This window comes from Engystomops pustulosus, chromosome 1 (assembly GCF_040894005.1).
Source record: "Engystomops pustulosus chromosome 1, aEngPut4.maternal, whole genome shotgun sequence".
NCBI lineage: Eukaryota > Metazoa > Chordata > Amphibia > Anura > Leptodactylidae > Engystomops > Engystomops pustulosus.
In genome coordinates this window covers 142,737,740-142,759,797 of record NC_092411.1, presented here as the reverse complement: position 1 = coordinate 142,759,797, position 22,058 = coordinate 142,737,740, and the positions used below count along the sequence as shown (strand labels likewise).

The window sequence follows — 22,058 nt, the reverse complement described above, 5'->3', positions numbered from 1 at the left end:
CTCTGGACCTCTTTTAGTTTCTTACAACCTTGTTTTTTTTTTTAAAAAAAAAGCTTTACAAGTTATGCAAATGAACCTGTGGAGCTCCATTGCTATTAATAAAGCCTATTTTTGTAAAAAGCTAGAGTGGATCCTGCCAAGGATTCCTGGTTTACAATCCTTCACCCTGGGGGTAGATTTCCTTTAAAGACAGAAGTTGCTTATGTTTCCAATGATATTCACTCCTATACTTTTTCTATGCAAATAAAAACATGTTTCCTAAATTATTTTAGCAAACAAACTTAGCAAAAGTTTGTATGCAAAAATGATTTCATACTGCTTGTCAATTTCTTTTTTTTTCTAATTTTTTAGAAAAAGCATTACATATTGTAGGGTTGTTTTCCTAAAAGAGTTGCCCATATTTGAAAAATATTTTATTACTTGGCAGTAAATGATTACATTTCTAATCAATTAAATTAAAATTAATAAACTTTATAATTTATTCACATTAAACATACTCCTGCCTTCACAATGGCTTAGCTCCCTGCTAGATCACCATGGCTACAGAGAAACAATGCAACATTTCCATTCTGGCACCAGAAGCAAATATTGGATTACAAATTTAAATACAGCAACACTCACTGGAGAAAATTTGGTTTGTGTTTTCATGCATGTCCTAATGGGCTCAGGATCAGACACTATGATGAGCCCTTAAAGTCCAGCATAAAACAACCCAATTTGTTGCTAATTTTAGAGTTACTTGCTACTAGAATATTTTGCTTATATATACCGAATCTTTTTCACAAATAACCTATTGGACTATAAGAGGCACCTCACTATTAGACGCATCCCAGATTTAATCATCCAAAACAAAGAAAAATATATTTGACTCAAATTGAACATTCCCTGTTCAAAAGCACAGCACTCACAGCACTGCTACATCCATTCACTCACATGCAGCTCTACTACATCCATTCATTCACCGACAGCTCTGCTTACAACCATTCTCTCATACACCTTACAAGTCTATGGAGGTGCTTTAAAAACGCATTGCACTCTGGAAAAGATAGATTACAAAGTCTTTTTCATACGGTTTGTCTGCTTGTGAAAATCTCATGAAAAATACCAAACAAACTGTGTACAAAACAGACACTGACCAAACGCTGATTGCATTCAGACTCTGATGTGATCTGCAATGCAAGTGTGAAAGTGGCCTTACTGCAGCAATGACAAACAGTGGGCAGTTACCTCACCTAAAACGGCTCCCTATAGTTAGTATTTTTAGGAAAATATGGCATTAGATCCCCAAGATGAACGCAATTTCATATGCATAGAAGATGTCTCACAGGTATGCTTTGGCATATGGGTGTCATGGATGAGTATGCATTTTCTCTGCATTGGCTAGACTGTAGGGTCAAGGTTGCTTTGGAAAGATTATACTTGAAGTGAGTTTATCACTGCTAACAATATGCTATATACTGTTATAAAATAATATGTATTGCTGACCAGCTGTATGGAATATATGGGATTATATTTTTCTCATTTTTTGGTAACTGTTCTTACAATGATAAGAGATATAGAAGCTGAATTTACTGTGAGAGCATTTTTCCTTATTTGCATGCAGAGAAACAACAAAGGTAATACTATACCCTCATAAAAGAGATAAGACAGGCATAAATGCTGTTTAGAGCTGTCAATAATATAGTAAACATAATAACCTGCTTCATAGACTCAAAGTAAATGGTTTCTAAATAAGTTCTTACCAGGTAACTGTGTCAATAGAGATTGTTTTGCGACTTTATCAAAGCCACTCATTTACATACCACAACATCCTGCTGCTGAAAAGCAGAACATATGAAATAATAGATTTGTCAGCTGAAGTGAAGCTTCCTCTGTGTAATAAACTCTGCGTTCTCCAGGGAAAGATGATTTCATATTGCCCCATATGCAGCAAACCTGTTTATTTTGGTAAGTTATTTTCTCTTTCTTTAGTTTGTACAATGCTTTCATCACAACCTCACCTTTTATCATAGTGTAGCTTATTAAAATGCTTGATGTGATTTTCTGTAGGAAAACTATACGAGTGTAAACAAAAGCCTTCATCTTCTTGTTTGAAGTCTATGCTTTAACTTTTAAGAGTCGTATATTATTTTATTTCTACATAACAGTTTTTGGGATTGCATTTCTGGATCAAAGGGGGGTTTATCTGTAATTGATGGTATATTTGCACAGCAGGCCATTAATGTGTAACCGCTTGAGATAGGGGTACAACCAGCAACTGTGAGGCCCCAAAAGAAAACTAGAATGGGGCTCCTATTGCAACATGACATTTTCTGCAGCATGTTTCCAAAAATTTAGACAATGTTACAGCACATAGATAATAAATACAGTGATGTCCCAGTACAGGATTAATACACATAGTAATGTCATAACCCAAAGACAAATGGGGTGATGACTAAGTGCCCCTTAGTTACAATGTTACTTCTCCATTGCTACGGCAATTCTGTCTACAGGACTGAAGATGTTTGTTACACAGCTGTGTTTTAACCCTTCCTGCTCTCTCTCTTGCTGTAGTATACTCTGAGCAGTATTTTCAAAGATTAAGCTGAAAGTAAAAGGTTTAATCCTCCCTGCCCAAGCTGTGTAACCAAACACAGAAAGATTAGATGTGAGGTCATGCACCCTCCATAGACACATACTTTACGGGATGGAATACAGATCTCTATGAGAGGGAGTAGCTCGTTTTTTTTTTTTTTTTACAAACTAAGGCTACATTCATACACACTTATGGGGGCGTATATACGTCCAACATATATACGATGTATATACATCCCCCAAAGCCGGCAATGGAAGGCACACGTGCGACACCATATTGCTCTGTAGCCGGGAGATAGATAGGACATGTCACATACATTCTACATTTTACAGAGAATGGGTGGGGGTGAGTGGCACACCCTCCTCCTCTCCTCAGCGCCGACATGTGCCAGCGGTACTACGGTACAGCGGGCCCACCTTTGTGTAAATGTAGCCTAAGCAGAATTTGTTAAGGAAATATGTTAGAAAAAAGTTCAACCGCCCCCCCCCCACACACACAAATAAAAGTTATCTCAAATGACCGTTAATTACACTTTAAGTGAAATGTCTTTAAGCATTCCATATACAAAAATAATAAAAACATCTCATATTCACAATGAATATGTAGGAATTGTTTTCCCATGAACACTGTCAAACCTTGGTACACATACTATAATTTATAAATGGGTCTTTTAGTAAGATGAATATACAACACCTATATAGATATTATATAGATTGTCAGTGTACCTCTTTGCTATATTTTTAACACAGAAAAGCGCACCAAGATGTTAACATAAAACATAAATTAATATTTTCCCTATTTATAGTTTCTTTCAACAGTTTATACCATCAATATAATAAATCTAATTCAGACAGATCGTCCCGATACGATTAAACCTATTTGAAATAGTAGTGTAAAAATGGAAAAGAAAAGAGTTGATAGTATCAACCAGTGCAAAGAAAAGTATTTGTAGTCAACACAGCAGTTATTCTAGATAAGGTACAAATTGAGTTTAAGCACACAAGAAAGCGGAATTACATGCATTGTCATGTTGAGATTGCAGCGAAATAACACAATCAGCCTTAGTAGACTCAGTCTTGTTTTATACATGTTCTACATTTTACAGAGGAAGATGATAGCAATGTTGGTTTTGTTCGAGTGAAAGTACCCTATCAACAATACAAATCATATTATATCATTCTGGATTGTGGAAAGGAAAGTTGTTCTTTAAATTGCTTTCATCTGCCATGCTGTGCTGCTTTACTTTATCTGCCTTGACATAATGTTGAAAGAAATGAGGATTGATTCAATGCAATACCATGCAGGGCGCAATCTCTACTGTCAACAGTAAACTTTACATGAATCTATTTACTTGCACATGGGAGCACAATCTTGAAATAGCAATTTTAGCTATAATAAAACATTCAAACATTTGAATCATTTACATTCAGTGGCCACTTCATATTGCTCACCTTGGTAGCCACCCAAACCATTGCCATTAGAACAATGTGAACCCATTGTCACCCATTGCACAATGCATCTGAATCATTCCTTATGTATGATCTCATAAAAGGCCCCTGGGGAACATCACTTCACTTTTTTTTTTACTTTTAATTTTCTTTTTTCATTTAACCCCTTAAGGACGCAGCCTGTTTGCAGGTTAAGGCTCAGTCCCATTTTTTAGATTCTGACCTGCGTCTCTTTATATGGTTATAACTTTTGAACACTGTTACTTATCAAAGCGATTCTGAGATTGTTTTTTTCCCCACATGTTGTACTTCATTTTAATGGTAAATTTTGGCTGATAAGTTTTGCGTTTATTTACCAAAAAAAGAAAAAAATGATGAATTTTTAGAAAAATTTGCCATTTTCGAAATTTAAAATCACCGCGTTTTCAGGCAGATAGATTTACCACCTAAATAACTTGCAAAATAACATTTCCCATTTGTCAACCTTACATTTTCATAATTTTTGAAATGTTTGGATAATTTATTTTGACGTCACGCGGCCTACAAATCGAATAGCGATTTTCTGTATTTTCGGAATTGACTATTTTGGGGATAAATACTGTCTGAAATCAAATTTTACATATTTAGCAACAAAACCCCCTATATAACCAACCCATTTTCAAATCTGCACCCCTCAAACTATCAGAAACAGCATTTACAAAGATTGTTAACCCCTTGAGATCTTCATAGTAATTGAATCAAAATGGCGGTGAAATTTAGAATGGTCAAATTTTGTCGGTTATACGTTCATTTAGCCCTAACATTTACACATTTCCAAAAGATAAAAAGAGAAAACTCACCATAAAATTTGTTCTACAATTTCTCCTGAGTGCAGCGACCCCCCACTTGTGTTATGGGGGCACAGCGAGGCGCAGAAGGGAAGGAGCACCCTGCAGCTGCCAGGATTTTAGTTTTCTCGTTGCCCCCTTTTGAAGGCTATAAAATTTTCGCTTTTCCGTTATTTGGGCCATGTGATGGCATTTTTTTTGCGGGACGAGATGCTTTTTCCAGTGTTACCATTTTGGGGTTGGTATCACCTATTGTTGAAAATTTAGGAACTTTTTTTGAGGTCATGAGTAGAAAAGCATCAATTCTGTACTGGATTTTTTACTTTTTTTTTTTTCGTGTTCACCGTATTGCCTAATAATCATGTTATCTTTATTCTATGGGTCGATACGATTACGGGGATACCAGACATGAATATTTTTTCTTATGTTTTACTAAGGGGTATTAGCAGTGCCAGCCTATGCAAATGCATAGGCTGACACTTTGCCTTTAAGATGACGTCACAGAGGAGCCAAAACAGCGATCGCCCCCCCGAAAATGGTGCGGGGGGGGGGCGATCGTGGGGTAAAGACCCCCAGAAGGCATGTTAAATGCCGCGGTCGCGTTGACCGCGGCATTTAACGGGTTAAACACCCGCGATCGGAGCCCACTCCGACCGCGGGTGTTAGCCGGGGATGTCAGCGGTAAATTACTGCTGAAATCCTGCGGCTAACGATGCCGGTTCGGCTGCTATGCAACGCTGAACCGGCATCGGCTCTGCGCAGTAGCTGTACTGCGCTGAGTGCTAATCGCGGGACTCAGCCCAGTACAGCTACGGCGCAGAGCGCTAAGGGGTTAAGCACTCTAATGTAAATGGGGCATCTGTAAGAACCCAATTACAGGGGAAACAAACCACTGTAGGGGAATATAGTCTACGATCAGACCCAGCAGCTCGGCTTAACTCTTTCTTAACTGGTGACCATGTGACTGCTGGGTCTATAGAACTAGCAGCATTGCTGACATTATCCTGGTTACATGACATGAAGTGCTGTAGTGCTAACTCTTTCCTACCTGGTGACCATGTGACTGCTTGGTCTATAGAACTAGCAGCATTGCTGACATTACCCTGGTTACATGACATGAAGTGCTGAACGGTGAGAAGGAGGCATAAGTCATGGGGTAGAGTAGACATGACAAGGACAGCAAATGGCTGTATACCAGGTAAGATAACAAGTTGATTTTATGGGGATGTGAGGAAAACTATTTTTAGCTATAATAAGGGTGGCATTTAGTTAATAGGGCTCTATGGGAACCTGTCACTAGCTGTATTTATGAAAAATGTGGCGACTGGTTCCCTTTAACACGTGGTTATTTCCTGTCTAGTCAGCTCCCCTGCTTTTGACCACAAAACAAACAGCCCTTCTTGAAACTTCTGTGTGTGACATTATGTGAACAATTAAAACATATTTAATTCATATCTTTTTATTCCAATGAAAACCCAAAAATAAATGTGTGCAGAAAATATTAGGTGAGTAAAAAGAAACCATATACAAAGGATTGTGAACATGCATCAACCTGAAAACATATAGGGGCACATGTATCATAGTTTTGTCTCTCTGAGGTGAATTTTAGAGACTTTTGGCGGCTAGTTTTTCCACCGTATGTATGATCCTGTCTTTTTACTTGTGATACGTGTTCAGTTTTTCCTGTCCTGGCAGGCACAAATTTTGGCTTCTTTTTGAGACTTTTGTTGGAAATGTCTCAAATCCACATGGACACAAGTCACGTGAGGGGGTTATATACAGGAGTGGACACTACTGTTAATTTGGGATTTAACATGTTTAATTTTTAATGCATTTTGAAACATTTTACAAAAGCCGAGGAGAGTGTATTTGCCTTATTTCATTACTTTTAACATTTGAATGTTAATGCATGTTAACAATGCATTAATGCAGCGTTTATATTGGGTTTTGTAAACACAAATGTTAACATTAATGAAATAAGGCAAATCACCTCTCCTCAGCTGTTGTAATTAGTTTAAAAATGCATTAAAAACGCAATTAAACCGCTACGTGTGACCTCACCCTTAGAAGTAACCAATAAATTAAAAAAAAAGTTTAAGAATTTTTACAAAAGAGGTTATTGTACAAAATGTTAAACAGTTAAAGCATGTGAAATAATTCCAATTTACATGTTAAAATCGGGTCCATGAAAAAAAAAAACTTCCTTTGCACCTGCCCTGGACCAGGTGCAGATTTGCACCTAAAAGGTCGCAAAAAAGGTGAAAAATCGCACGGAACATCTGGAAAGTTAAGATAAATGAGGGACACTGCAAAAGGTGCAGACCAAGGTGCACTTGAAGAGCGCCAACAAAAGTCGCAAAAAAATGTTGCAAAAACGAGAAAAGTCGCAAAAGAAGTCGCAAAAAACAGAAAAGTCGCAAAAACAAAAGAAAATTTGCCTAGCTGAATCTATGATACATGTGCCCCATAGTGAAGCAATCACAACATCAAAGGGATAAATACATTAAAGATGTGTGGTGTATAATAAAGGGTTTTGGTTTAAGGGTATAACATCCCCCTCTAATGATCACCACTATTGAAAGCATGTATTTATAATCTGTTTTCACAATAAGAATACATTTTTATATGAAATCATACATTGTATATGCAATAATTAGTACAGGTGCATAAAAGAACACACATGGACAAGGTGAAATATAGGTTATGTTGTTGCTAGTGTCCCACCAAGATAGTAGTATATTCACCCACATTGCATAAATAGAAATCCTCCATATTATTCAGTTCTTGTTCATAACTCAAGGACTGCCTTTACTTGTTTATGACAATTTTGATGTGGATAGCCCCTTTTTGTTGTGTGGAAACACACATGTAATGTAATGCGTGTACACAGTACCTTTAGAGGTGTAGACTGTAAGTCTAGGCTGATCAGGGTCAAATGGAACACGCTATATATAGAACATTCCTACAGTATATTGCGACCAAGCAGCCTGCAGCCTTGAGAGATCACAGAGTGAAAGACCAATTACTCATACCATATAGACTCGAGTATAAGCCGACCCTGTATAAGCTGAGGTACCTTATTTTAACACAAAAAAACTGGGAAAACCTATTGACTCGAGTATAAGCCGAGGGTGGGAAATGCATTGGACACAGCCACTAACTAGTATATAGCTGGCCAGCCCCCTGCCTCCTAGTATATAGCCAGCACCCTAACCCCCAGTATATAGCCTGCCAGCTCCTATCCCCCAGTATATAGCCTGACAGATCTTGCCCACCAGTATACAGCTAGCCCCTGCCCCCAGTATACAGCTAGCTCCTTCCCCACAGTATAAAGCCTGCCAGCCCCTGCCCCCCATATACAGCCTGTAGCCTCTGATCCCAGTATATAGCCAGCCAGCCCTGCCCCCAGTAAGTAGCCTGCCAGCCCCTGCCCTTAGTATGTAGCCAAAAGCCCCTGCCTCTCTCCAGTTTATAGCCTGTCCATCCCCTGAGCATACCTATAAAAAAAAAGAATTAACACTGTACTCACCTTTGTGACACCCCCCGCAGGTCTTCTTCTAGCTTTGGGCGCTCTGAATCTGTCTTCAGGTTCCTCTGGCTACAAGGGGCACAAGTGATGTGTCAAAGTTACTAGGAGGACAGAGCTTCCTAGTCGCAGGTTTGGCCGGGAACTATAAAGACATGGAACAGAGTGTGTCAGTCTTAAAAATTCTCTCCATTATCTTTTAACATGTTTAATCATAAAGTTTTTAATCTATATTTTTACATTTTTCCTGGTGCATTCTCTTTAGGTTACTAACCTTCATTTTAGTTTTAACTTAATGAGTAGTTTTTGATTCCCTTAAATACCGTATATACTTGAGTATAAACCAAACTGAACATAAGCCAAAGCCCCTAAAAATAACACCAAAACTGGGAAAGCCTGTTGACTCAAGTATAAACCTAGGGTAAGGAATGCATTGATTACAGCATCCCCCCAGTTTATAGCCAGCCAGTATCCTGTATATAGCCAGCCAGTCCCCTGCCCCCAGTATACAGCCACCCCCATGCCCCAGTATATCACCGCCAGTCACTTGTATATAGCCAGCCCTTGTATATAGCCATCTAGTCCTCTTTATATAGAGGTAGCCAGACCCCTTCATTTAGCCAGTCATCCCATATATACCAGCCATTTCCCTGATATATCCAGTCAGCCCCTGTATATAGCCAGCCAGTCTCCTGTATATAGCAAGCCAGCCTCTGTATATAGCCAACCAGTCCCCTTTATATAGCCAGCCAGCCCCTGTATATAGCTAGCCAGTCCCTTTTATATGGCCAGCCCCCGATTATAGACAGACAGTCCCCTCTATATTGCCAGTCAGCCCCTGTACATATCCAGCCAGTCCCCTGAATATAGCCAGCCAGCCCCTGTACATAGCCAGCCAGTCCCCTGTAAATAGCCAGCCAGCCCCTGTTTATAGAAAGCCAGTCCCCTGTATATAGCCAGTCAGCCCCCTGTATATCCAGTCAGTCCCCTGTATATAGCCAGTCAGCCCCCTGTATGTAGCCAGTCAGCCCCTGTATGTAGCCAGCCATCCCCCTGTATATATACAGTCAGCCCCTGTATATATCCATCCAGTCCCTTGTATATAGCCAGTCAGCCTCTGTATATAGTGAGCCAGTCACCTGTATATACTGTGGGGAATTCCTCTGGTAGACGCTTGGTAGTAGTGAAGGAAGCAGAGACACATGCAGGTTATAGTCCAAATCAAGTGTTTTATTCACACTCCACAGTCAAACAATTTAAAGTCAGCCTCAGCATCAGCATAAACAAAAACAAATCCTACTCATCTGAGTACTGTCTTATACAATAGCAGGTACCTCTCTATTCGTGCACCTGGCTGCCAGGCACCTGCTCCTGGCCAGCAGTATATGAAGAGGCACTCAGTTAACTTTCCTGTATGAATAAAGGCCAGCATTCATCGTTCCAGGTAGTGTCTCACCTACGGATTCTGGCCTGCAGTCTAAATCAAGCTCTAACGAGTCCTGTGACCTTCACCTGTGGGCTATACAAAAATTCAGAACCAAATCCCAAATGGAGTAGGCGTCCCACTACCAGCTACCCCTACTCCATGAAAGGCAGGGCCAGTACAGACTTTACAAAGGTGTCTATGCTAGGTAGGCCAACATAGACCAAACAGACTACTCTTGCTTACCACATGTCTGCATTAACCCTTGACAAAGCACCTTTCATCTGCCTTTATGACAGATAGTGGTTCTCACAAGCAACACCTCTCACTTCCTTGCAATAGCCAGTCCTCTGTTTATAGCCATCCAGTCCCCTGTGTATAGCCATCCAGCCCCTTGTATATACCCGATCAGGCACCTTTCATCTCCCTTTATGACAGATAGTGGTTCTCACAAACAACATCTCTCACTTCCTTGCAATAGCCAGTCCCCTGTTTATAGCCATCCAGTCCCCTGGATATAGCCAACCAGCCCCATGCCCAGCACATAAAAATATTGAACTCTGTACTCACCTTTCCAACACCCTTCCGCAGGTCCATTACTTGATCCAGTACCAGTGGCAGTGACAGGTCCATGCACGCTGGCAGCGCACAGACTATGACGCCAGCCACTTGCTAATGTCATAGTCTGTGTGCCACCAGCCAGCTTCTGTTTATAGCCAGCCAGTCCCCTGTATATAGCCAGTCAGCCCCTGTATATAGCCAGCCAGTCCCCTGTATATAGCCAGTCTGCCCCTGTATATAGTCAGATAGTTCCCGCCAGCTCCCAGCACATAAAAATAATGAACTCTGTACTCACCTTTTTGATGCAACCCCCGCAGGACCACTCCAGTTGAGTCAGCCGCTTGCCGACTCCATTGCCAGTGGGTAGGGATGAAGAAGAGGACCTGTGGTGGGGGTGGGGCGGAAAGGTTGAGTCCAGAGTTTTGTTTTTTTTTATATACCCAGGTATAAGCCGAGTGGTGCTTTTTCAGCAAAATTGTGCTGGAAAACTCTTCTTGTACTTGAGTATATACGGTAGTTAAAATTCAGCTACACCATGATACAATATTAATGCTGCATGAGATCATATGTAACATTTAAACAAGAGAAATTTACTAAATGCATGTCCCATAATTAGGTTTTTTTCATCAGATCACAGGATAACCTTACTGGTTATTATGAAGCTCAATTGTATAGATCCCTAGTTAAGTTTTCATATATTATACTGATTAGAGCTAACAAGCATGAAATAACTATGCAAATTGGAAAGCAAAGTTGACCAAAGTGTCAAAAAGGAATTATGTGCATGGCATGACAATACCGCTAGTCTACAGAAGGCAATGTTGTATTTCACTGAAAAAAATATTAAAGACATTTTAATGACTACTAGAATCTTGAGCAAAGCATCAGAAAGCAATTATGCCAATTAAGATTGCTTGAACTTTTGGAGATGACAATATGAAAACACCTTCACCTACGGCAACAGAAGCAAGATACAACTTAATATTTAATGACTTCTGTCCACTTGTAAATCTCCAATTGTTCCAACAATAACTGGATTTATTTTTAAAAAATACTTAATTTTATCAGAATGTGAATAATGTACAAGCCTATGCAAAACTTACATCTCACTTGACAGTTAGTGAACATATATGTAGAAAAATAATACAAGAAGAATACATTATACTACCAAAAGCATGATATTAACATAAATAAAAGGACCCACTGGTAATCCAGCACCTACAAATTGGCATAGAGAACATCTAATAACCCCACTAACCATCTCTCAAGCATACAGTAATGTCATTATTCCAGACAGAAAAGGTGCAGAAAATAAATGGTTATGATAAAAACATGATGAAGCCAACAGATTGCATCATCTTGTGTAGAGTAAGTGTCATATAGTCAGTAAGGAGAGGAGACAACATTGATCATTTATGTGCAAAAAGAGAAATATTATATGTTTTATAAAGTAGAAACACATACATCTAATGTAATTGGTATATCAGCCACACAGCAAAAATAAAATGAGCCTGAATATTCAGCACCTCAATCAAAGATATGCATAATATTTTCTTAGTATATTTTTCCTTAGGGACAAGTTTTCCAGAACAACATTGTCAATGGCAACGTGGGTTATTTTCTCACTGTACAATAAGCTTTTTTTGATTTTATGTGACACCTATCAGGTGTATTTGTGAGTCTTTCCTTTATTTTGAGGACAGTTTGTAAAAGCTGTTCAGAAAATATTGTTGGCTTGAATGTTGGGTGCAGAATATACGGATTTATATTATTGTGGCAGGAGACTATAATAGCGATACACAAGTAGCATTAGGAAATATCAGTTCTTTTACTTTATGATCCAGAATACATTTTAACTCCTTACGGATGCAGCCATTTTATAGCTTAAGGCTCCGCCCCATTTTTTTGTATTCTGACATGTGTCGCTTTATATGGTTAAAACTTGTTGTACTTCATTTTACTGGTAAATTTTGGCTGATAAGTTTTGCGTTTATTTACAAAAAAATAAGAAAAAAAGATGAATTTTTTTGAAAAATTTGCCATTTTCGAAATTCAAATCATCACGCTTCAGGCAGATAGATTACCGCCTAAATCAGTTGCTGAATAACATTTCCCATATGTCTACTTTACATTTTCATAATTTTTGAAGTATCTGGATAATTTATTTTTATGTCACACGTCTTACAAATCGAATATTGCTTTTCCGTAATTTCAGAATTGACTATTTTGGGGATAATTACTGTTTTTAATTTTAAATATATAACATCATAGAAAAACCCTATATAATCAACCCATTTTCAAATCTTCACCCCTCAAACTATCAGAAACAGCTTTTAGGAAGATTGTTAACCCCTTGAGATCTTCATAGTAATGGAGAAATGGAGGTGAAATTTAGAATGGTCAAATTTTGTCGCTAATACGTTCACTTAGCCCAAAAATGTACACATTTCCAAAAGATAAAAAGAGAAAACCCATCTTAAAATTTGTTATGCAATTTCTCCGCCCACATGTGGCCATTACTTGTTTTATGGGCACACAGAGAGGCACAGAAGGGAAGGAGCGTAATGCAGCTGCCCGAATTTTAGTTTTCTCATTTGCCCCTTTTGTATGCTATAAAATCTTAGCTTTTTCGTCATTGGGGCCAAGTAATTTTTGCAGGATGAGATGCTTTTTCCAGTGTTTTCATGTTGAAATTGGTATCCCCTATTGTTGAAAATTTATTAACTTTTTTGGGAGGGCAGGAGCCTTTTTTAAAATATTTTTTCCTGCATTTTGCTAAATTTGCCAAATAAAACCCTAATGTGGAGGAAAATCTGGAAAAAGTGGCATAACATATTTACTTTTTTGGCTACGGAGCTGGTTGATGGCTTGTTTTTTGCCCACTCCAACCGCGGTGTTACACTGGGATGTCAGCTACTGGATACAGCTGACATCCAGTGTATCCCAATGCCGGCTCGGTTCTGATCTCGAACCTAGCCAGCATCAACTTTGCATCCGATATATCGGACACTGAGTTCTAAGTTACTGCGCTCAGCATCCAATATATAGGACGCAGGACTCTAACAGGTAAATCATGAAAATCAGGAGAATGTAACTGAAATCTACCATCAAAATAAAGCATGATGTACCAAGGACACTTGCTCATAGATCCAGGCACTGTAACTGTGGTAATCTTCTTATATTTGTATTCCATGGCCTCATTCCTAAAAATCAACATAAAAATTATTCTAATAAACCAGAAGGGCTCTCAGACTGTTACCAATGAAAAGGTGAACAGAAGACCAAAAGTCTTCTTAATCTTTGCTGTGAACTAAGCACTGACGTGCATGCACAGTGAACTAAAAACAATAGTATTGGGGGAGATTTATCAAAAGTGGTTCCAGTTGCCCATGGCAACCAATTAGAGCTCAGCTTATATTTTATAAACAGCTGAGGGAAAATGAAAGTTGAAATCTGATAAGTAGTGTCAGTTTTTACCAAAGCCAACACACTCATGGATTTGAATCACTTAAAATAATTGAGCAAAAGGTGTAAAAATAAAAACCTATACTCTGATTTAATTTGAAAGATCATAGTATTTTGACATATAGAATAAAGGGGTAGTGTCATTTGGACCACACAGTAAAATCTGTAAATATATTTTTTTCAACTGAACTACATTTGGAATTTCTTTCCAGCTTACCAGTTTATGGCATAGAATATCAAATACTGACACTAGTACGTACAAGACAACAAATAATAGTTAATCCCACAAAACTGAAAAATAAAAAAGTTCTGGTTTTTAAAAGGCGGAGAGTAAAAAAAAATTAAATGAAATTAAAAAACTAAAAATTGCAGAGGCATCTTTGGTTAACCCCTTAATGACCTGGTCATTTTTGTTTTTTCATTTCCATTTTTCACTCCCCAACTTCAAAAATCTATAACTTTCTTATTTTTACACGTAAAGAGCTATGTGATGGCTTGTTTTCTGTGAAACGAATTGCACTTCAAAGTGATGGTATTTATTATTCTATGCCGTGTACTGGGAAGAGGGAAAAAAATTCCAAAATGCTGTTTTCTTGTGGGCTTGGATTTTACAGCTTTCACTGTTCACCCCAAATGACATGTCTACTTTATTCCTTGGGTCGGTGCGATCATGGAAATAACATACTTTTTCATACTTCAGTGTAAGGGTGGTATCATTTTGTGCGACCTTTGATGGTGTGCGACCTTTGATACTACAGCATGGCAGTATATGGGGATTTTCCACCTCATTCATTACAATGTGCAAATCACACATTGTAATGAATGGGTTAAAACGAGACAGCCTTTGGAAGACCCGAGGCTGTCTTGGCGACCAATCACTAGTTCCACGATGATGTTATGCAACGCCATCTTTTTTAAGCCGCCGGCAAAGCTGCTGATTCCAACTCCGATTATGGTGGGTGTTACCAGTAAGCTTATTGCAGCAAAGACTTAAAGGCTATGGAGAGGGCTCTCCATGCACCTGCACCCGAAGAGCACTATACTATTACGTTGCACGTCGGGAAGGGGTTAATAAACAAAGAAATTGTACCACATTTAGAACACAAATTTTAAGATATTTAAATACTTGTGGACATTGTTTGTTCTACAATTTGAGCTTGGATTGCTGCTAACTCCATTCAGCTTCTGAAAAGACTGTTATGACTGTATGTCATGTCACTTTTATGCCTTTGAACACCAACTTTTCATGGGCCCCAAACAAGGTGCTGAGGTCTCTTGTTTGTGTCATGGGGTTTGAGCTCCAGTCACACAGTCATGATCATTGAAGAGACAGTCTGAGCTCAGGGAGAAAAATAGGACCTGCCATTAGTTTTATGGTCTGGGGCAATTGGCTCATGCACAGGGAAGTGCTAAAGAGGCTGAACATAAAAACTTGGTCGTCCAGAATGGAATTCTAGTAGTTGCTATGTATATGCTCAAAATACCACATTCTAGAAAATAATATGTTCTATTTTTATGAACTTATGTCATCTTTCAGTATGAGTATTTGTTTTGGGGGCATGACTTTATAAGACACTTTACTCAAGACACATATGTTTCCCTAAGTTCTTCTGAAGAAAGTAAAGCACTTGACTTAATTGATGGAAGGGCTCCTGTGGATTATTCGTACATAAGCATGAGTCTGTTTGAACAACCTATTCAGTCAAGTGAATATAGAGCAGATTGTATAACTGCTATCATTAGAGTGAATATTTTAAATGAACTGCCCTTTACTGCTGAGAATGCCCTTCAGGGAATCTCTGCTAGAATTCAGACAATTTCTCTTCTTGATACACTTAGCAACAGTAACATTTTGCTAAACTTTTTTTAAATTTAACAAGATATGGGGAATCTGTGAGTAAAGGCTTTATATGTGGCTAGGAAAATCATTGCTTATAAATCAGATAGGGTACCTTAAAAAAAGGAATGGTCTAAATACTGTATATGACAATATACCTAAATACTATCAGATACATCTTAGGCATTTGGGCAAAGAGGAGAAGTTCATTAAGTATTGGAGTCCTTGAATTGACTCCTCAGATAAAATAAAACAGAGACTGTTGGAATGGGATAGGGAAATAGTTGATGTGTGGGGAGTGGGGTGAGGATGAGCTTGAAGGTATTCCTTTTTATTACCTGCTTCATATAAGTAGGTGGGTGGCTTAGTTTATTGGGGGAATTTTTAATAATACTTCTCTATATTTTTAACAAATGGACTACAAAATGTAAAATGTTTTTGATATTTTCTGGAACCTTGACTAATTGATGTACTTATATTTTGCATTGTTAAAAATAAGTTAAAAAAGGTGTGCCAAATACAAACATTGCTCACAAAATTTGGATGAGTATTTTGCACAAAAATGTGTGAATGGCAAAAATAGTTAACCAAGAGATGCTGGGTCTAATCCCCAGACTCAGTACAGCCTTAGGGTACAGTCACATGGCCATCTGGGGGGATGTATATGTGGCTTTTCTCAATGGAGGGGGGAGAGGTCACCTTTTCCTCCTCTCCAGCGCACAGCGGTCGGGCTGGCATATGGCTGTATGAATGTACCCCTACTTAAGACATATTGAGTAAAAATTAAAATTTTTTAAAATCCCCCTTTTTACTATGAAAAACATTCGCCTTGTTTGCCCGAGACTATACATATTATACATCAAAACAAACCTCACACAAAAGGAAATTGAATTATAATGTTTATTTGTAAAAGTTAATTTGTAAATTTAAAAAAATATATTCTACAAATTACAAAAAAAGCCTTTTCTCCATTTTTTGTAACTTTAACCCCAAATAAAACTGAGTAGGCAAAAAAAAGTCCTATAATAACATTTGTTAATTTTGAGAGGTGTTTTTCCTCCAATCGCGAAGCTACCAGCGGCTTCAAAAAGATGGCGGGGCATGGGCACAGTGGAGCAGCGATCCATCGCCATGACAGCCTCGGTCTTCCGAAGACCTGAGGCTGTCTCGTTTTAACCCTTGCATTACAATGTGCTACCAGCACATTGTAATGAATGAGGAGGAAAATCCCCATATACTGCCATACTATGGTATAGGAGTATATGATAGGATCGATCAGACAACCTAGGGTCAAAGTCTAAAAAATTGTAAAAATAAAAAAAAGTTTAAAAAATAAATTATAATTTAAAAAAAAGGAAAAATTCAAATCACCCCCCTTTCCTTGGTACTGATATAAATGTAAATAAACAGTAAAAATCACAAACAAAATTCCCAATCTATCAAAATATAATAACGATTTTTCACTGCATTTAATCCAGAGATTAGAGCCCATTGTCAAAAATTGCACTTTTTTTGCCATTTTGAAAAATATTTAAAAAAATCTATAAAAAGTGATCAAAAGGTTGTACAGTCCTTAAAATTATAGCAATGAAAACGTCATCACAATTGCAAAAAATGACACCCCCCACAGCTCCATAAACCGAAGTATGAAAAAGTTATTGGTGCCAGAAAATGCCAAAATCCCCCCAAAATTTTTGTACAGGAGGTTTTAATTTTTGTACATGTATGAAAGCATTTTAAAACCTATACAAATTTGGTATCCCTGTAATCATACGGACCCAAAGAGTATAGTAAACATGTCATTTGGGATGCACAATGAAAGCCATAAAATCCAAGCTCACAATAAAATGGCGCAAATGTGTTTTTTCACAATTTTCTCTGCATTTGGAATTTTTTCCTGCTTCCCATTGCACAACATGGAATATTAAATACCATCATTATGAAGTTATGCAGAAAACAAGCAATCGCAGAGCTCTTTATGTGTAAAAATAAAAAATGTTATAGTTTTTGAAGGTGGGGATTAAAAAATGGAAAGGAAAAAAACAGATAAGGCCAGGTCATTAAGGGGTGAAGGCCTTCTAATAAGGGAGGTAACATAACCATGGTTGGTTGAAATATTTATAAATATTGAAAAATTACTACATTGCCCAATCTCCACTCCCACATCTTACTTCTGATGCACTCTGCTCTTGGGAGATGAAACACATGAGTACAAATAGTATTTTGTACCAGGGCATATGTGCGTTTATTTCACATGGAAATTTTAAATAAATTTATACAAGTGGTCCCCTACTTAAGAACACCCGACTTACAGACAATTATCAGGTTTAACAGTTATCACAGGTGTCAGTAATTAAAGTTTATTACTAATCCTGGTTCTTATGACAAACAAACATTTTTAAAATCCAATTGTCACAAAGACCAAAAAAATTTGGCTGGGGTTACAATTATACAGTTCTGACTAACATACAAACTCAACATTAGAACAAACCTACAGAACCGATCTTGTATGTAACCTGGGGACTGTTTGGTAAACTCTTACCCTTCCTGGACTGTGTGCCCTACAGCTCCACAAAGGGCATACCCGCTTGACATAGTCTAAATGGTTAACACCCGCAATCCATATTATCATGGCACGATAAGGGATTAAGGCACATGTGTCCCATGAATGGGGCATATTAAATTTAATCATAGCATTTTGGAGATATACTGTAAGGACTTTTCAATCATGATTTTTTGAAAGCATTACCAAATCTATTAAGGTCGCACATTCCCTTAAAGCCTGCTCTTAGAATTGTGTATAGATGTGTTTTTGAAGATATTAGAAATTGTTGCTTAACATAATAATTATACTGCACCTATAAATACTGTATATATATTTATACTTTTATATTCCAGCCAAAAGAAGACACTCTATAGGAAAAGATTACCATCCCATGTGTCTGAAGTGCTATAAGTGTAAAAGACAACTTACTGCAGGACAGCATGCTGACATAAATATTTTATATATCTTAGAAGCATTTCCTATTTTGATCTTAAATAATGTTGTTATAGAGGGGGGTTGTCCTCCAACACACTTCTATGTGTAGTTCCTACACAAATGGGAACACTCAGTGGTGTAGATGCTCTTTTGTGTTGCAATCAGTGTGGCTGTTAATCTACAATGTTTTCTTAAGATTTCTTATTTTCAACAAAATATGAAAACATCTTACACAAACTATACATCTTTAGCTTCTTTTTAAATAGACAATATACATTTTGCATTACCTTGTAGTACATTTACGTTCCATTCACACCTGTGTTCATTAGGTTTCATTCCCCTTCTGTTATAAAACAGCGCAGCAGCCAGCTTCTTTTTCCGCTATTAATATGGAATTGTAATGGAAGGCAACCTTCCTTACATTGAAGTCAATAGGGAAAGTAAGGAGAACAGTGCCATTCTTGGTTTTTGTTACATGCTCCTAAGATGGAGAGTGTAACGGAAACCCCTATAGCAGGTGTGAACTGAGCCTAAGTCAATTATACTGATTTAACAAATCAGCATGGAGAAGTAATTCCTTATTCTAATCCTGTACAACTCTTTTAGTAAACTAACTTAAGCTAACACTTTATTTTTAGTACATGCTGCGCCATTTATATGGATACACCTGAATAAAATAGGAATGTTTGGTGATATCAACTTCCTGTTTGTGGCACATTAGTACTGTATATACTCGAGTATAAGCCGTCCCGAGTATAGGACGAGACCCCTAATTTTACCACCAAAAACAGGGAAAACCTATTGACTTGAGTATAAGCCGAGGGTGTAGTTTACAGCCAGCAAGCCCCCATGTAGTACACAGCCAGCCAGCCCCATGTAGTATACAGCCAGCCAGCCCCCTGTAGTATACAGCCAGCACCATGTAGTATACAGCCATCCCCCTGTATTATACAGCCAGCCCTCTGTAGTATCCAGCCAGCCTGCCCCCTGTAGTATCCAGCCAGGCCCTTGTAGTATCCAGCCAGACCCATATAGTATCCAGGCAGCCCCCTGTAGTATCCAGCCAGCCCCCTGTAGTATCCAGCCCACCCCTGTAGTATACAGCCAGTGCCCTTTATTATACAGCCAGTGCCATGTAGTAAACAGCCAGCCCCCTGTAGTATACAGCCAGCCCCATGTAGTATACAGCCAGCTCCCTGTAGTATATGGCCTTCCATCCCCCTGTATGCCAAGCACAAAAAAAACAATAAACTTAATACTCACCCTCCGGCAATACTCACTCACCTCTGATGTGCGGCGCCCGTTCCTCAGCGCTGCTACTCTTCTATCTCCTCTTTGCTGTAATAGCTGGCAGAGTCTCGTCCTTGCGATCTGCCGGTGGGTGCACACTATGATGCGGTGGTGTCGCCGTTGATTACGTCATCAGCGGCGACACCGCTGCATCATAGTGTGCTTTATCCCATAGTGCTACATTTAAGCCTTTGTTGTATATATTGTCTACAATCTTTTTATTATTACTACAAGTATGTACAGGCAGTCCCCTACTTAAGGACACCCGACTTACAGACAACCCATAGTTACAGACGGACCGCTCTGCCCACTGTGACCTCTGGGGAAGCTCTCTGGATGCTTTACTATAGTCCCAGACTGCAATGATCAGCTGTAAGATGTCTGTAATGAAGCTTTATTGATAATTCTTGGTCCAATTACACCAAAAATTTTGAAACTCCAATTGTAACTGGGGCAAAAGAAAAAAAATTGTCTAGAACTTCCATTATAAAATATACAGTTTCGACTTACATACAAATTCAACTTAAGAACAAACCTCCAGACCCTATCTTGTATGTAACCCGGGGACTGCCTGTATTTATGTTTCTTCTTTTTTCAGTATGATGATAAACCGTATTGCAACAACTGCTATCGTCTGCATTTTGGACCACGGGGTAAATAAACAGTCAATAAAGCAAAAAAATATATATTACTGCTTGCACAGTACTTTCAATACTACAGATCTGTTCCAAATGATTTAATTGTAGATTTTCCAGATTTTAATTGAGCTTTACCTAAAACTAATTTAATAGAGTTTAGCAAATAAAGTCCAAGATCCCCATCACACTCCTAGCACTTTAATGTGTAATTCTAATTGTTCAATCGTAGGAGGACCAATGGAAAAGTCCTCCCCATCAACTGAATGGGGGTCATTTACTAAGGGCCCGATTTGCGTATTCCCGATGTGTTACCCGAATATTTCCGATTTGCGCCGATTGTACCTGAATTGCCCCGGGATTGTGGCGCACGCGATCGGATTGTGGCGCATCGGTGCCGGCATGCGTGCGACGGAAATCGGGGGGCGTGGCCGAACGAAAACCCGACGTATTCGGAAAAACCGCCGCATTTAAAAACCGAAAAAGTGTCGCTTGGGGAGCGCTTACCTTCACCTGGTCCGAGGTGGTGCATTCCGGCGCGATGAGATGACTTTCAGCGCAGCAGCGCCACCTGGTGGACGGCGGAAGAACTACATTCATAAATCCCGGCCGGACCCGAATCCAGAGCAGAGAATGCGCCGCTGGATCGCGACTGGACCGGGTAAGTAAATGTGCCCCAATGTCTCCAGTAGGAGACTATTGTGGTCACATGTTAACACATTGGGGCAGATTTATCAAGCTGTCTGAAAGTCTGAATATTCTTCATTTCATAAGCTTTCATTTTACCAGTGTTCATGAATATTTAAAACGGGAGCGGTGATTGGTTGCCATGGGCAACTAGAAATATTTTGACTGCTTGATAAATCTGCCCCACTGGGTTGAGTAGCTGAAACAAACTGCAGATTTTGAGCCAACATTCACTAGTGGTTCCATACTGAATCCCTTAAAATAGCGTATGTCAAATAAGATCAAATAAAATATTAATAAAAATCTAATAAAAGATTAGATAAAATAAAATACCTTCTGTAGATTGTATAACAAAGCTTTGCTCCTACAAACAGAAAAAAACTGCAAATGTATCCCATTTAATTTAATAGGAGGCACATTTTTCCACATCACAATCTGCCATGTGGACTAGGCCTTCAGCCTTCAGCAATGTTTGTAATCATAGTTTGTTCTATTTCGTAATGGCCTTTCTCAGCAATGTTTGCCTCTCCTGATCATTGTTTTTTCTATTTCCTAATGGCCTTATTAATGTTGTTCTCAACTAATAGATCAAGTGCAGATTTTGTAGACCTCTATTTGAAGGATGTGTTTGATATCTCTACTGTATTTTTTTTTTTCATTTTAAAGCATCACATGGACCAGTTTATCCAAGTTCCTCAGCATCTGGACCAATAGCTTCCTCATCTACATCACCAAGAGAAAAACAGACCAAGTCATAAAGGCAGTACATGCATTTTCTATTTTCCATAATCTGCTTTAATAATA

At 38.5% G+C, this 22,058-nt stretch overlaps 1 long non-coding RNA gene across 1 annotated transcript; it reads left to right on the top strand.

The window, feature by feature from the left end:
- Nucleotides 1-1,842: 1,842 nt before the first annotated feature.
- On the top strand, nucleotides 1,843-22,002 carry LOC140089585 (uncharacterized). Its single transcript, XR_011850062.1, has 3 exons — nucleotides 1,843-1,947; nucleotides 20,531-20,585; nucleotides 21,921-22,002. It is a non-coding gene; the product is annotated as an uncharacterized lncRNA (long non-coding RNA).
- The last annotated feature ends 56 nt before the right edge of the window (nucleotides 22,003-22,058 follow it).